The following is a 14632-nucleotide window of genomic DNA, read 5'->3' on the forward strand; positions in this document are numbered from 1 at the left end:
TATATATATATGCTTGAAAACCTAGAGCAAAAGTATACATGCTAAGTAGAGACACAAACTCATCTTCCAAAGGTGAAAATTAAAATGCATGAGACGAAAAGTACACTAAATGGGATTAATGGCCAATTAGACATTGCAGAAGAAAGTTAAGTAAAATGAAGGCAAAGCAATAGAAACTATCCAAAATGGAACATAGGAAAAAACTGAGAAAGAATTAACAGAAGTTAAACGTGCTATAGAACCACATCAAATGTAATCAGAGTCTCCAAAAGTGGGAAGGGGGAAGACAGAAAAAAAATACAAAGAAAATAATGGTTGATTATTTTCAAAATGCAGTGAACACTATAAGATGATGTCTAAGAAGTACAAAAAATTCCAAGCACGAGAATCATGAATAAAACATCAAAGCACATCATAATCAAATTTCTTAACACCTGTGATAAAGACCTAAAGATATAGGAAAAAAAAGATATGTTACATAGAATGGAACAAAGATATGACAGCAAGAAATAATGCAAATGAAAGGGAAGAACATTTTTAAAATAGTGAAAGAAAAAGAAAACTGTCAATCAAATTCTTATACCTAGCAAAAATCTCTTTGATAAACAAAGGTAAAATTAAGGCTTTCTCAAAAATAGCTGAATTTACTACCTGCATACCTGCACTACAAGAAGTTTAAAGGAAGTCCTACAGACAGAAGAAGAATGAAGTCAGATGGAAAGGTGGATCTACACAAAGGGAGGAAAAACACGAGAAATGGTAACTACACCAATACACAGAGGTCTTTCTTTAAAAGAAAAATAATGGTTTAAATAAAAAGCAATAACAATGTGTTTGTGAGGCTTATAATATGCGTGTAAATAAAATGCATGCCTATAACAGTCCAAGGACTGGGAGGGGAAAATGTAAATATATTTTCTAAGGTTCTCCTGTGCCATACGTAAGGTGGTAAAATGTCACTTGAACCTAATCTCTGACAAGGTAAAAACAAGTCACAAACCTGATAGATAGCAACCCATAAACTAATGTAATAAAGTTATATATCCCGTAAACCAAAAAGAAGATAGGATGGAATAACAAAAGTATTCCATTCAAAAGAAGGCAGAAAAAATGAAATAGAAATATAAAGAATAAGGCAATATACTTGAATCCAAACCCATCAGTAATCACATTATATCTAAATGGTCTCAACATTTCAATTAAAAGACAAAGCCTTTCAGATTGGATACAAAGGAATGACCCAATTACATGAAACACACTTGAAATATAAAAAAACACAAATAAGTTTAAAGCAAAAGGATCAGATGTACCTATAATAAAAAAAAAAAAAAAAAGGCCAGAGTGGCTATACTAATATCAGGAAAGATTTCATTATGATAATGTACAGAAGACATAAAAACTTAACATTAATGCATCATCTACTAACAGAGTTTCAGAAATCATGAAGTAAAATGAGGCAGAGACAGGGTGGATATTCAGCCATAATAATTTTAAATAACTGAGTTTGATAAATGGCTATTGCTTCAAGGCTACCAAATGTCTCCCAGATGATTTCAGTAACCCCTCCAAATTTTCCCAAATCTCAGAAACCAAAATCTAGCACCTGTACAACACAGAACCTCCTACACTGTTCTCATCCTTTAAACTTTCTCTACTTTGATTGGTACCCTACCATACATATGCTACAGTTTTTAAATATAACCTCTGGGCTTAAATGAAAGTAATGTCCAAATTTCCTTCCACTTCCAAGATTTTATCATAGCATTTATTCTAGTTGGATCCCATAGAAAACAATTTGAATACTGAGGGGAGATGGTTAAAAGTAGAGAAACAAGAATAAATAACATCCTTACATTGGTAGCACATGTAGAAAACATGGGCCTGTGGCAATGGAACACTTCGCATTTCTTATTGTACACCACAAAGTCTGATGCTTACCAGAGAAACAGAATTAAGCTCAATTCTTGGGATCGGCCAGCATCTGAGTCTCTTAGTCCAACTACTTGGCCAGCCACTTTGTTCCAGTGGTAGCTTGGGATTTATGGATTTGATTTCAACATTTAATTTTCAGTTTTATTCTCAACAGCAGGGGAATAAAAGTCAAAATAAAAGCGTTTAAAAGAGGTTAACTGTTACAATTGTAAGAGACTCTAAAAAGTGAAAGTAAGGGGACTGATTTTTACAATGCTCACTAAAAGAAATCTATGATGTCTCAATGCTGCAAGCAAGAGGAAAAGAGGTCCCAGGGGAAAGCCCAGTTCCCAATTGCCTTCAAACCAGCAGACCATCAACCTGCACTCTTAGAAGCACCCTCACTGGTCTTGTGCTCTCTCCGTGGGCTTGCCCTCCCCATCCCGCTGGGAAGGCACAGGGGATAAGGAAGGTTGCTGATCTTAGTGTGAAGTGTACAAGCATCTGCCCTTGGACACTTTGCACGTATGTGGCTATTGTAAATCCTGACAGATGCAGCGGAGCTTAACACATCCACGGAAGCATGAAAAAAGAATAAAGGAATGATGAGGAATTGATGAGCATAATTCTGAAAAGTGGTACAAGGTGGAAACAACCCAGCTCTTGTGGGATCTAGTTAAAATTCTGGAGGAGAACTGCAACCACCAGCATCAGTTCTTAGGATCTGTGGCAGAGAGGATCCTCGATGGAGCATCAACCCTGATCCGGCATTGCAATTCCACATCTCCCGATACTAGACTCTTGTCTGGGAGCTGCAGTCTCTGTAAAAGCTCAAATGAGAAAGTCTGAACTCTCCTATGAACCTTTAAAACCCTCTAACATCTCTTCCATGCCAGTAACTGGACCTGGGCTATTCCTCTGCACTCTCTGCTTGTTTCTGACCTCAAGTCTTTGCTTATGCCATTCCTCCTTCTAGAATTTCCTCCTGCCTCCTCTTTCCTATCCATCCTTTCAGGCTTAGCTCAAACTATCTCTACCCAAGGATTTTCCCAACCATTTCAGTCCACAATTACTTTTTTATACTGAGGTCTTTTCACACTTAGGAACTGTAAAGTGGCTATGCCATTTGTGCATACAGAGTTTTAAATTTTCATATAAGCACCATTTATGTGAATCTTTTGTCTCCTCAACTAAATCATAAATTCATGTAAAAGAAATACTCTAAAAATGAATTATTTTCCCTACTATGTCAAGCAAGGTATTCACTAAATTACTTGTTGAATGATGAAATTTGAATTGGTAGGATTACCCATATACTCTCACATAAATATTCCTTTTGGAAAACTTTCTTGCAACTACTACTACAACCCTGAGCTCACAGAGAGGAAAGTGAATAACCTGCATATGTTCCAAGGAGATTACTCAAAAGAGTTGGACCAAGAAGTTGGTGAGTAAACTGTGAAAAAAGAAAAAAACTATCAAAGCAAGTCTGAAAACTGTTACCACTGATAAAAAGAAAATCATTTTATTCAAGAAGGCTATAGACAAATATTTTTCTCACTGTCTTATAAACTTTGCATGTTAATTTAAATGAATAATAAGAAGGCAAGCAGGTTCTGCCTTGCGAGACACTTCCCATCAATGACTGGTGACTTTGGGGCTCCCACCTAAAGAAAGAGTCTAATTCCACACCTATGTTTAGGAGTGAATATTATGTGTGCATATATGTATACATAGCAATGTGCCTACATATATACTTATGTTATTACATGTGTACACTACTGTATACACTATTGTCCAAAATGCATATTATATGTATACACACAAATTCATATAATTTATTTACAATGTTTATGTGGCATTAGGAGAAATTCCATGCATCTGCCTATTCTGAACAAACATGAACACATATAAAACTGTCCATAAAATAAATGGAATAATTTGACAATATTCTTATGATAAAGATATTCAAATGCAATTTCCAGAAGAACTGAAAAGTGATTTAAATAAGAAAAATTCAGAATGTCTGCTGAGAATTAAGGGATCCAAATAGATTCTCCTATTTCCATACAGAGATGACCAATGATTATGTCTGATAATCTTCCAAATAAAAACCTCCATCCTCATCACATTGGATAAAACCATCGACCAAGATAGTCTCACTAGAAAAAAAAATATTAAAGGTGAGTTTAAAGATTATGAAACATGGAACCAAGAGTTACAAATTCTAATCATGACACAGACACTATCCAGCTATATATCTATAACCTGATATTTCTGGTCCCTCAGTTTTCCAATCTCTTAAATGGAGCAAATGGCTACAATGTCTTTTCTGGCTCTGATGTTCTTGCTGTACTTTGAGTATCACAAAATCCTTAGTCCTAAGGAACATATTACAACTATGTTGTCTCTATTTCTTTCTCCTCCATCATTCTCTTTGACATTGCTGGCTTTATTACTCAGCTTCAGATCATGTGAATGGAGAGAAATTCTCAGGACTATTAAGGAGAGTAGGAATTTTAATAAATTCAGATAGTACTCGTGTGCACCCACACCTTTCCCAGGAAAATGAGATGCTCAGCATATGAAGTTCTGCTGGTGGGCACAGCCACGTACTCACACGAGCAGAATGGCATGAGGAGAAAAGTCGAACGAAACAAAGATTTTCTGGGTTATACATTTTATACCTGAGGGAGAATCTTTTTGTCCTAAGGCTTAATACCCTGCAAGCTATTTTAAAATATTATGACAAATTCCATTGGTATGTATGATTATAATGCACCAGTAAAAAATGTGAAAAAAGATAATGACCATTAACATTACTCTAATCCTAACAAAATTAAAGTATATAAAGACATGCTTTAAAAGTCCCTAAGAGTACTTAAGACCATATTGCTACAAGGACTGTCTACACAGCAGGGTCTCTGGGATGGAAAGGAATATTTTAAGCATTCTTAAAGTACTTCTCACCTACTTGAAACACAAGTATGAATGTTCTCTGAAGTCTACTAAGTCTCCCTGACAACACAAACTGAAATCTGCTGTCCTTTAGATCTTTGTTGACAAGACTTCAATAAAGGGAAGGCTTGCAGTTCCAGAAAGTGCAGGAGAGGTACTGTTGACATAGGAGTCAGTGTTCCATTTGGCTGTGACCACGAATGTCCTCAAGAGGTCCCTGAGACATTGCCTCCAGCACAGCTGAGCAGCAGCACAGTCCCTCTTTCATCAGCCTGGCTTCCGGGCAGAGATCAGCCTGTCCGCTGTATTTCTAGCCCCTGGCATGATGCCTGGCACTTGGTGGATTCCCGGGAACTCTGTTAAAACCCTGAATTGGGAATTTACTGCTAGTCCACCCACACTTTCCTGACTTCCTACCAGCTTCAATGCAGCAGAAAGAATGGTTTAGGAAACAATCTGGAATCAAGAAATATGAAAAAAAAAAAAAAAAAACAGTCTGGGCAGAATAATTGGGTCAGGTCTACTAGACCTGGTAGCACACAACCCTAGAAAACATGGAATAAGGAAAAGCTAGGAAAGCACATGGGACCAGATTATGGAGAGCTGTGCTTTTTCACCCAAATAGCTACCTAAGGGTATTGAAAACTTCATTTTGCAAATGTCTTTTTTTCCCTTCCACCAAGTGTTGTATTAAGTGAAATAGATTTTGTATACATAATCTCTCTCAAAGAAAGGCCACCTCTTGTCTATACCTAGTGGAACCTGGACCCTCCTTTCTGAGACCAAGCTGTTGCACACGTCTCACACAGCACACCCTGCTTGTTCTTCCTGAATTCTCACACACTCAGCTCAAAGCCTTCAGCAGCTCCCACTGCCGGCTGATTGCTTCTGCTACCAGCATCTAAAGACCACTATCCTGTCTCCTCCCTAAACTTCACAGTACCGCATTTAAAGGTTGCTAATAAAACAAACTGCTTTTCATATCACATGCCCTAGATGTTTGATTGCTTTACAGCACTGGTTAGGTCTTATTTTCCTTTCTATCTCCTCCAGAGTAACCTGGAAAATGGCAGTCCTTCCCTCTTTTAGGAATGAATGAATGAATGAATGATGAATGAGTGTAGTGGCAAAAACATATGCTAAATATTTCCTCTCTCCTCCAAGGACCTGTATCACTGGTAGGGTTGCAAATTAGGAAATCTTGGGGAAAGTCCTTCAAAAAACATTTGATTTGGCCTGCCAAAAGATATTTATAATTTTTAATCCAAATAACTTCCAAGAGGGATAGAAATGTTTCTGTTAAGCCCTCCTTCTACTCCCTTCCCTGATTCACTAATGTACTTGCCTCTGCTTATCTGATCCTGCAATCCCTGAACTCAAGTTTATACACATTTGAATCTTAATAGTAATTGACTTTTGTTAAATGTTAACCTTGCATCAGAATATGTTCTAGGTACTTTGCATAGACTATCCCATTACACACATGTTCCTGCTCAAAAGGAAAGGCCCAGTGTTACACATTTATTAGTTCAAGGGTGTGAGCCATTATTACCAGCAACTGAACAGTAGGATCTACAGAAGTAGACAGCCCTGTTTCTCCTGTGATTTGCATGCAGAAGGAATGGAAGGTGCAGTTATGAGATGCCATACCTCTGTAATAAGTTCAGGGAAGTCCTAAGAAAGGTAGAGTATCAGACTCAGGATACTCTAACAAATCTACCCCAAGATTCCTTGGAGGACAAGAAGGTGAACTGGCCCAATCCAACTTACTAATACTTAAGGGACTCCAAATAAAAAGCCCCCACTTCCTTTCAGAGCTCAGAAAAAGCTTAGAAGGGGCACAGAGTAGGACCACCAATAAGAAACAAGACATTCCCCCTAGACACAAGACCTGGTTGGTTGTGTCACGCAATATTTTTCTTAGCTCAGACTCTCCACCAAGCTTTTCATGATGCTAATAAATGAGGCAAAGTCTAAGATTTTGCCTTTACAAATGCATATCTCAGAGTTTTCTTTCTCTTTCCTCCATTCCTGGTGAATCACTCACAGTCCTCTCTTAGCCACAGCGCAAAGGCACTTAATCTTCTCATCTAATGACACCGTCTATGGAAAGAAGCCACAGTGTCTCCATTCGCCAATACCCAGATCAATCATGTGTCTCTAAGAAAATGAAGTCATACCAAGCTGGGTTTTAACATTACTGAGGGGTGTCGCTACAACCTCCAGGACTTTTGCTGCTGAAGGGCTCTGAGAGCTGGTGATTAACTGGGCAGCCCTTTCCGGTAGACTCCTTCTGCCTCTGCTGTCAAACCACTCACCCCAACTCAGAGACTCCTGAGCTCCTCTGACCCTATGACAACCAGCTTGAATGAAGTTCAAGAACCTTTTCCACTGCTCTGCTCTGGAATAGAAGAATGAAGGTCTACTCTCTATGGAGAACTGATGCTGGTCTCCTGAGGACGAGAATACTTTCTCCTATGTGTCGCCATGAATCAGTAGCCATCTCCCTGAAGTCTCAGAAAGAGGTCAAGAGAAGAAACTCAGCATGGTGAGGAAATGTGAATTGGCATTCCTTTCTCCAGTCTGAATATGCACTAGCTTTTTCAATACCTGCAAGGATTCTCTCATCCCAAGGGGTGTCTGGGAGGGGACGCTGGATGGGGAGGTTGGAATAGGCGAGGGGTATGGGCAGCATCAAGTTGGAATGTTGTCCAAGATAATAAGCAATCATAGTGACCCTTACGGGCCTATGACTGGGCATCCAGATGTTTCTTCCTTAAACAGGAGTGCTGGATGGAAACTGAGAAGACATTCCTCAATTCATTCTCATTCTGTCTCCCCCCTCCTCTCTCTGTCTTCCTCCCTCCCTGTTTCTTCTTCATTTGTGAAGTGAATCTGTAGAATTCTGTGGTCCAGGCAGCCGTGCTCTTTCCTCCTCACACGTGATGAGCTACTTCTCAAACACCTTAACCATCCTAGGAGACCTGTTTCCTAAGCAGATGCCCTCATAGTTATTTTTCCTTGCTCCTTCCAAATTCTAAGTTCCGCCTAAAAATGTCTGGAGCCAGGAGATTTCTTTGGACCAAGGAAATAGTCACTTGTTTTATCATGTATCAAAGCCAAATCACACTCCCCCAAAATGTGACTTGGGAACTATCTTCATGAAAAAAAAAAAAAATCTGGGTATTTCAAAAGCAACCAAATGTTTCACTGCCAGATGAGTCAAGGACAAAATAGAGGAATCAGGTAAATCAGGTGAATCTCTACCCATAATTTGTTGCCAAAAGAAAATTCAGACCTATCCTTCCTATCCTTCTGAGAACTGAGGTATGGAGCAGTGGCGGGTGAGAAAGTGTTCAGAATCAAAATGAAATCAATTATATCAAACTCTAACAAATGGTAGGCAGGAGGCCACGAAGGTGTGGGGTAGAGTTTCAAACACACTTGCCTGATAACAAGAACCATCACAAGGGCTGGGGATATAGCTCCGTTGGTAGAGTGCTTGTCTCACAAACACAAGGCCCTGGGTTCAAATCCCCAGCACCGAAAAAAAAAAAAAAAAAAAAAAAAAAAGAACCATCACAAAAGACTTGGTCAAAACCATAACCTTGTGTAAAGTCCACTGCAAACTTGCACACAAACAATGCTTCTATGTGGACACCAGTCCAGTAAAAACCCTGTTCAATTTTGTTGTAGCCAACAAATAATTATTTCAGAACAACCCATGTAACTTGCTTCATTTTACCTTTAAAACCCTTGTCTTCTTTCACCTCTCCAGATATGCCTACAGCCCACCCTGGTACATATATCCCAGATGGCAATCCCTCCCTGTCATTATTGAAGCCCATCTTTGCTTTGGAGAGTCATTCTCTCTGCCATTCATTTCAGATTGACAAGTCAAGGGTCAAAACCTTTCAAAAGAAAAGTATCCCCTCGAAATTGTACTGTGTATCCATTGAGTTGCTCTTCACCTTGGCCTCTGATCCCACTTGGGGATTTCCTCTTTTCCAGTGAGGAGTGAGATTCCCATCAACTGCTGAAGGTACAAAGAGCTTTCATCCCTTTCAATCTACTTGAAAACCATGTGAATTCCTTAAGATGACTGTTACTATCTCTGTTTGACTAGTGTGAAAAACTAAGCCCAAGACAGGAAAGAGGCTTGGTCAAGGTCCCATTGGCTCATCAGGGATGAAGCTGACATCTAAATCTGATGTCACAACATATTCCATGGTCTTTCTCCTCTGCTATTCTACGTCATTTTGTTTCTGAGAAATAATACAAGTTTATTAAAAGATTCACTTGTACACATAACATACCAACCCTTTTTTAAAATAAAGAGGTTTATCTTCTGCTTCATTTTTGATGCAAACAACTACACACTTCTTCAACCATCAGTAGATCAAAGCCTCTGTGTTTATAACTGTCAATGTGTGCATTTATCTATATTTAAATATAAGCAAGCTCCCTTCCATTCTGATTATGAGTTCCTTAGTCTGTTGCTTTTTTCCGTATTAAAAGAATTCTCTTTAATCAAAGGGAAAAGGCTCAAACTCTCTGTGCCTGTTGTAGGTTTCCTCCCAAGCTAGGTCTTGGCAATTGAATATTTCCATTTAAATGCTCCATCAATTCAATCAAAATGTTAATATTCTGATTACAAAGTATTGCTCTATGCATTACTAACACATTTCCTTTCCACTGCTTTCCCCAGCAAAGCGCTGAGCTGGAGTTCACAAATAGGCAGGCCATTTTGATTTAAAGAGGACAATTGCATACCACAATGCTACAGTAATTGATCAGTTGAAATATTTCAGGAGATTAAACTACAATCTATATGCACTCACCCATATTTGTATCTCTTATTGTACTGTGCACATAGCTCTTGCACAGCTGCTAAACCTCTATGTGTTTGTGATAATCAGGGGGACCAGTAAACTAGCAGCTGTCTTTTTAAATCTGCATTAAATTTGGGTTTAGTGATGTTATCGAGTAGCGTAACTCTTTTTTCATACTTTGCTGCATAAATGATGCTGAAGTTGTAGCAAATAAATAATCATGGTTTCAACTTCAAGGCATTATCTCTCAAGCTTCAGAGATTATATATTTTAACAAGTCTGATACACAGAACCATCTCAGGAATTTTGAAATATTAATCTCTCTCCCGCCTGGATGTGGAGTGACAAACATGTGGTTTTGAAATCCAATTGTGACTCATATGGTGACATTCCCAGTGTAAAATGGATGGCTTGTGAGGCAGGATCAGCTCAGTAATGACCCCATCAACATGCACTACCTCTGTGCCTCTGTGCTTTGTAATACTACAGAGCAAAGGGAAGCCAGGACTGGGGGGACAGAATTTCTAATATGGGGTTGGAGAACGTGCTTGGAATGTTTGGCAGAATGACTTTTCCCAGTGGAGGCAAGGGATAGGCCTCTTGGAGGCAACCATGAAAGAGAGAGCAAGCAAGGGTGTGAGAGATACCAAGCAAACTTCTGACCCAAAATGCTTCTCCCACCAACTCTGATAATTCCTTTAACACCAAGCAGACTTTAATCCTATAACTAGAGATCAAAGACAGAGAACAGTGATAAACTCTTGACCATCAATACCGGCGAGCAGACTCTTTTTTTTTTTTTTTTTTCTTCAGTTTTGGGGATCAAACTCAGGTCCTTGCCAGGCACAGTGGTGCATGCCTGTAATCCCAGTGGCTCAGGAGGCTGAGGCAGGAGGATGGAGAGTTCAAAGCCAGCCTCAGCAGAAGTGAGGCACTAAGCAACTCAGTGAGACCCTGTCTCTAAATAAAATACAGAATAGGGCTGGGGATGTGGCTCAGTGGTCGACTGCCCCTGAGTTCAATCCCCAGTACGCCAAAACAAACAAACCCAGGTCCTTGCACGTGTGAGGCATGAGCTCTATCACTAGCTACATCCGAGCCCTCAGCTCTAGCAGATTTGGCAAAGAAATGGAAAGACACAGAGTATAGCCCAGACAAATGGGAAGCACACAGTTCCCATGGAGGAAAGGATTGCTCAAGGAATGTGGAGACTGAAAGGAACATAAGCTTTTCTGCTACTTTTTCCTCTGTACGTCTATAGGAACAAGATAACGATGGCTTGCATTGTTAAATCTCAAAAGGCTTTTACAACTCCCATCACACTTTATTCCCATCCTTGGTTCACTAGCACCACACATATCATAAAGTATTTAATAATGAGGTTGAGCTATAAGGAACATAAGAGGATGATAGTGTAGACAGCTGGCCTGTAGGGTAGCCTGGTCAGAGGGGTAGGCACGATCGCAAAAGCATAAATGAGAGAATGAGTAAGTGAAGCCAGGTAGCTGGGGAAAGGGATTTGAGCTATGAAGAAAATCACCTACCCAAGGTGTCACTTAGATGTACCACCACAGCCCCATACTGAGAAAGAGATGACATTCACTGGACTTCTATACTCCTCTTCTAGATGTTTCCACCCCTTGACTCCACCCAGGGCCTCTGTATGATATGCTGCAGGTCAAGGCATTCAGCCAAGGAAGGGGGGTCTGAAACCCAGCCTCTATACCGGTAGGCAGGCAATTCATGGTTGCATCCGCCCAAAAGAGATGCTGTTGTGGTTTAGATATGAGGTGTCTCCCAAAGGCTCATGTGTGAGGCAATGAAAGAAGGTTCAGAGGTGAAATGATTGGGTTAGGAGAGTTTTAACTTTATCAGAGCATTAATCCCAATAGGGACTAAGGTGGTAACTGTCGGCAGGTAGGGTATGACTGGAGTAGGTGAGTCACTGGGGCATGCCTTGGGGGTATATGTTTTGTCCTTGGTGACAGCAGTCTCTCTCTACTTCTGAGTGGCCATGTCTGAGCTGCCTTCCTCTGCTACACTCTTCCACCATGTTGTTCTGCCTCACCTTGGGCCCATAGCAATGGAACCAGCCATCTATGGACTGAGACTTCTGAAACCATGAGCCCCAAAATAAACTTTTCCTTTTCTAAAATTGTTCTTGTCAGGTCTTTTGGTCATAGTCACAAAAAAGCTGACTAAAACAAATGCCTTTTCCAAATTCAGTGCAGGCTCCATCTGCTCACCAAGGGGCTATGTCCAACCACAAGAGTACCCTCGTCTAACTTGCCTAATCTAATCACATGGGCCCTTAAAATCAGAGAATTTTTCCCTGCTGCAGGTCAGAGAGATAGTAAATGAGAAGGGCATGAATTGCCATCACTGTCTTTCAACACAGAGAAAGGCTCATGAGCCAAGAGAAACGAGCAGCCTGCAGAGGCCAGAAAAGGAGGAAACAAATTACCCCTTACCACTGCTGTCACGGTTAGCTCAATCAAACCTGTATCAGATGTTAATCCTACAAAACTACAATATAATAAACTTGTATTGTTTTAAGCCTCTAAGTTTGTGGTAATTTGTCAGGGTATTAATAGAAAACTAAAATGTGCATAATCCATCATAGCCTATCCATCCTAAAGAGCTCTGAAACTGAATCCATTAGGACACTGCAGGCTGGCAAAGATGGTAGCATCCATACCTCTCTTCCCCAGCACAGCCAACAGGTTGTGCCAGTCCCTCTAATCCTCTGCTTTAAAACCCCTCACACTTAGAAAACAGTGCATTCCCCAGAGACTGAAACGTGACTGATAATGGTGCAGTTCTATGTATTAATATTTTCAAACACATAATTGTATTAATTTTTTCATAAAAATATTGGATCATGGTATTTAAAAAGCCTTTGTAAAATCATGTACATATTCCCATAGTATTTCATCATATAAAATAAGTTACTTAACCCCACCTGAAAAATTTCTTTTTTCCCTTGTCACAAATTTTCATAAATAATATGTACACTTGTGCGTGCGCGCACACACACACACACACACACATAAAGATGAAAAATACATAAAGCAAAATTTGTGTTTTATGTAAATCTTCTGAAACATCAAGTCCTTTCCCAGAAACGTTTATATAATGGAATTTTCCATAACCCTATCCTCTCCCCCTCTCCTTTCCCTATCACAACACCTTTTTATTTCCTTCATAGCATTTTTTACCAGCTACAATTCTGTTGCTTATTAGTTTATGTGACTGTTTGTTACCTGCTTTCTGACTAGCTGCTTGTCAGTTTGTCAAGATCTAACAAGACATGACTGTTTCATTCACATCCATGTCGTCAAGGGTTCACATAGTACGGTCTCTGGACTGGGGCATGGGTTCAGCAAACATTTGTGAACTGAATGAATGAATGAATGTAGTTCTCTGTGAAAGTCCCCAGGGCTATTCCCTTACTCCTGAGCTACTGCTCAATAAAAGGACAAGAGAATTTCATGAACAATTGCAGCTGAACAACCTGTTTATGTTTGCTTAAAGCTGGACTGAACATATGCGGTGGGGTGATAGTCAAAATATTCAGAATAGCCTTACCTGATATCTTTCCTAGAAATTGTTAAAGTATTATATAAGCTTTTAAAAAAAATCTCAAAATATAAATGCTATTCCCTAAGAGACCCCACAATAAAACTACTTTTATAATGCAAAAACTAGAGAAGACTTTCCAAGTCATAATGTTAAAGACACAATTTTCTATGGTTTGAACTAGGGAAAATTGCTGATAGGAGTAGAGAGGAACACCCTATGTGGTATCTTGATTCCTTCTCTGGAGACCTTTTCCTTATCACTCTGTACAATTACCTTTCCTCTCCTATCTTAGCTTGTTTTCTGACTTTCATGAAGACATTCCTTTAAACAGCCTTGCACTGCAATTATTCACATGTACCCTTCCTTATTTGATTCTGAGCCTCTTGAGGGTGTGGCCAGGACCCAGAATCACAGGCCTTGAAGGAGTAAATGACAATGAGGTACGTGAAGAGTGGTAGGAAGTTACATTTACTGAACATCGTTTATGGATAAAATGCCTTTGCCCTGGCAAAGGTATTATAATTGTATTCTGTTTTCAGACAAGGAAACCAGTTCCAAGGGGTAAATAAGATTGCCCAAAACCACACCAATCACCAGGGGCTGGAAGGAGTGGGAACTTAAAGGTAATGAAAGTGAAAAGGCAAAGAAAGGGATGAGAAGAGAGGTGTTTAAGAGTGAACAATACCATGCGCAACTAGAGGGCGTGTAGCTGGCAGTGGGTGGATCCACTGAAGTATGGTCACAGGTACAGAGAAACAGTAGGTGAGGGGATTAAAATAAGAAGACCTGGATCAGCACATGGCACACGTGAAGTGCTGGCATTTGACCTTTGTGAGGAATTGTGGAGGCAAGTGAATAAGATGTTTCACCATCTCTCAGTCAATAAGGGTCAGGGCCATGCAAAATCCTACCCAAGACTTCTAACTTCCAACTCAGACTCCTTTTATATCATACTAAAGTATTAATATTTTCAGGAAGGACCAGAAGGTCTTTTGGGGTCTCTGGCATTGTGCTCATGTGGCAGATCTATATATGCTGTACCATCTCTGTGCTTCAACCAATTAATGTGAAAGCTGTGTATCTATAAAATATTTTGGAACTTAGTTTGCATTGCTAAGGGTTGAAAGAAAAGGAGAAATCCAAAGATCAGGATGATAATATTAAAATAAACAGCATCCTCCAAAAGCCAGAAAAATCAAGGCAAGTAATTAGCATCTGATGACAGGTTTATCCAACACAAACTGGCTGCAAGAGGAAACGACTGCAGTCCTTTGAATGTGATTCCTTTCAGGAATGTTTATTGCCCTTAGTGACTCACAACACTGAAGTCACAGCCCCACATACACACT

General features: G+C 39.7%; 1 protein-coding gene across 2 annotated transcripts in view; it reads right to left on the reverse strand.

Moving 5' to 3' along the window:
• The window catches only part of SORCS3 (sortilin related VPS10 domain containing receptor 3), a 582251-nt gene that overhangs the window by 355005 nt on the left and 212614 nt on the right, over positions 1-14632 (reverse strand). The window lies entirely within an intron of this gene.

This window comes from Sciurus vulgaris (assembly GCF_902686455.1).
Source record: "Sciurus vulgaris genome assembly, chromosome: 4".
Lineage (NCBI taxonomy): Eukaryota > Metazoa > Chordata > Mammalia > Rodentia > Sciuridae > Sciurus > Sciurus vulgaris.